General features: G+C 44.3%; 1 long non-coding RNA gene across 2 annotated transcripts; it reads right to left on the bottom strand.

Moving 5' to 3' along the window:
- Window positions 1-216: 216 nt before the first annotated feature.
- Window positions 217-1341, bottom strand: LOC125946064 (uncharacterized). Of its 2 annotated transcripts, XR_007467376.1 has the most exons (6): window positions 1166-1341; window positions 1020-1088; window positions 891-941; window positions 542-583; window positions 378-425; window positions 217-301 (listed from the first exon to the last, which is right to left on the bottom strand). It is a non-coding gene; the product is annotated as an uncharacterized LOC125946064 (long non-coding RNA). The 2 variants fall into 2 exon arrangements; XR_007467375.1 differs by having other exon boundaries at window positions 1020-1341.
- Window positions 1342-3212: the final 1871 nt, after the last annotated feature.

Genomic DNA, 3212 nt, shown 5'->3' with positions numbered 1-3212 from the left:
ATCCGAAGACAGTCAGCACTGAACGCTTACCAGTCACATTAGCTGTGCCCTCAGCTGACTGAACTCCTCCATAGAATGCACAAACCTTTTGCTGGGCTGTAAATGAAGAATAATATTATTCGAAATGATGAGGCCCAGCAATATCCCAAAAACTGTAAATCAGCACAGTTGCCAACAAGAAATGGTCAGTGACCAAAATTTAACAATGCATATGGTAATGAACATATATTTCACTCGCACTCATCAGGCACAGTCAAAGCCAGAAATGCCTGACAGTAAGATCCTTGGGAGGTTTCCACATCTGCACACATATGACCGTTGAAACCAACGAAAACATCTGTCAAATATGTGCCTACACAAATCGAGGCAGCACTCACCTGGTGAACAAGCTGCCAGTATGTCACATTCTGAACTTGAAAGAGTTTCTGCAACATTACATACATACATTTATTGTGGGGCAAAAAGAAAAAAAATTAATGAAAGTACATTACAGCAATAATAAATTATTTGAAATTTTAAAACAGTGTGCGACTGCCATTACCTTCTGAGCAATACGATGGTGCTGTATCGGTGCCAGGCTGACCTGAAACAGGCCAAGACAAATTGAATAGGACCACTATCCCTATGGAACCATAATGTGGCAACCAAGCATTAAACAGTGCTACTTGGAGCAACTACAAACCACACAAGTACATTGTAATTTTCGGTATTAAGGATGCGTGCCCACACACAAGTGACAATGCTTTCAATCCTTTCAATTTTCTAAATATTATATTGCCGAGCAAAATGTTGTGGATCTGTGCACACCCTTCCAAATGTGACTAAAATAAATGAGCCAACGATTGTTACAATACCTCGATTACATGCAGCATGTGTGTAATCTATCTTACCGTGTGAAGAACTTAGCCCTGATTGAGTGCCATCACTATTGGATCCAGAAGCTGCAAATGATGAAAATTCAAGAAAAGTATGAAACACGCTTGTAAACACGATAAGAAATAAACGCAGTAAGAACTCACCATCAATGACAGCAGCCGGTGTTAGTGGCAGATCAAGGCCAGAAGATGGGCAGCATGTATCCTTGTGTACTGCATAATACAAAAATGGAGTACTTACAACAACTAAAAGTGGAAAAGACGTGAGATGTGCTTAACGATCAACTCACCATCAGCGGCAGCAGCTGCTGCGAGTAACAACTCAAAGCCAGAAGATGGGAAGGGTGTGTCATTGCACTCTGGAGAATAAAAAAATGCAGTGAAAGGTCGTTAGATGTACTTAACCACATACCTTGACATGCAGGCACTATATTCACTATATGTACAGAATTTAGCAGACTATGAGTGCAAATGCCTAAGCTAATGCGTAGCAATGGACAAAATGTGTTGCAAAATTTAGCTGTACCAGCAATACACGTATACCTTGAAACTGTGATGAACACGTATGGTGTTGGCGGTGGAACGCCCGCCACAAAACACTCGCACGCCGTGCCAAAAATAAACAACGCAGTGGACAGACAAAATGGCGCCTTCACTACCTTCAGAAAAGCTAGTGCGTCATGCTTGCAGATTCTTAGCGCCGCCGAGTTTACACGGCGATAGTGGCGCTGCCATCGAGAGCGTCAGCGCCGAGCGCGTCCGCAAGCAAACGGTTGGCTCTCGCATCGAGTATTGCTTGCTTGAGGTGATGTTTTTTGCAGTGCAAGCATTTTTATTATTTCACTGGTCTACAAAGCATGATACTTGCCGTATTTACCCTTGGCCAAAAGTCGGTAGGTTTTATCTGAGACTTTGTTGTCGAGATATGCACAGGAATGTGGTGTACGCAGATTGAATTGATTAAAAAGTAATTATACACAATATCTACTCCATCTCTCAGCTTTACAGAACCAACATGTTTCAGCTACCAAATATCTGAGGCATTTGAGAAATGGAACAGGGATGCACGGCAACCAAGACCATTTTCATTGGAGAACGAAGGCATGTTTCAGACTAATAGAAGGCCAAGAATTAATTATGCATGATGCTTAAAAAGACTATTTATAAACTTGATAAAACGAGTTGTTGAGCTAGTTGCTTCACGCTGAAGGAAAGGCTAGGAGGCAACACACGTAAAAGTAAAGCGTAGAAGACCCCATCGTTTTTTTTTTAGAGGCGAAGCTCCTTAGGGTGTGTGTCTGTCCCTCCTCTGCAGTAGTAGTTGTCGTCGTAGTAGGTAGCCACGTCTACTTTTATGAAAAAAAAAGAATCCGATAGTTGTGTTTGTAGCGCGGAATCGAACCAGCGACCCCTCGCTTCCAAACTCGCGGCGCTAACCACTACGCCACGAAGCGCACATGAACACACGCACCACGACGACAATAAATACCCAACATTAACGAAAGACTGCGCGTTTCTAACGCGTTTGTGCTAGTGCGTTACGGCCCGTGTAAGAAGCTGGTGTAAGACGCTGTGGCCTCTCCGCTTTACCCCCGTATTGATAAACGCTCCTCGACTTGAACTTGACTTGCCACCGCCTTGGGCAGCGTGTTTGAAACGCGTTGAAGGCGGTGGCAAGTCAAGTTCAAGTCGAGGAGCGTTTATGAATACGGGGGTTATACTCTCTCAGCAGTCATGTTATGGCGTCGGCAAACGCGGTGCACGTTCCGGCATGTGTAAACGGCTGCGTAAGACGCTGTGGTCTCTCCCCCTTACTAGACAGTACTGCACGTTTCTAACGCGTTTGTGCTAGCGTCCCCTTAAGCGGGAGATGGTGCAATTATAATGAAGGGCGCTGTTATAAAATAGGAATGACGTCACATATGGCGCGTGTCATTGGTGGAAGTCAATCGTTCGATTTAGTGCGGCGAGACTGGGCGAATTACACGGAAGATTCACGGTTTACCGATGATTCCCGCCGGAGCTTCGCCCACTCATCATCATTCACCCCGTGGATATGCGGTGTTTTTTTTTTCTTCTAAGTGGCTTGCGTCCTTACCTTTTCCTCAACTGAACAAACATTGTGCAATTCCTAACGTGGTTGGCTTACCTGACGTTCACAAATGCTGTTTACTAAAGATCGTAGGCGTCGCGTCTCTCTTCAACTTCTTAGTACCAAACTTCCTCAGCAGTATCGGCTCAAATTGGTTTGCAGAGAAGTGGTCCTGGGCAAGGGAATATTCGCAGCTACTGTTACACGGCAATAAAACAGCACGCTTAAAAAAAGTGACTTTAGCG

This window comes from Dermacentor silvarum, chromosome 5 (genome assembly GCF_013339745.2).
Source record: "Dermacentor silvarum isolate Dsil-2018 chromosome 5, BIME_Dsil_1.4, whole genome shotgun sequence".
Lineage (NCBI taxonomy): Eukaryota > Metazoa > Arthropoda > Arachnida > Ixodida > Ixodidae > Dermacentor > Dermacentor silvarum.
This window is presented reverse-complemented; position numbering and strand designations above follow the sequence as displayed.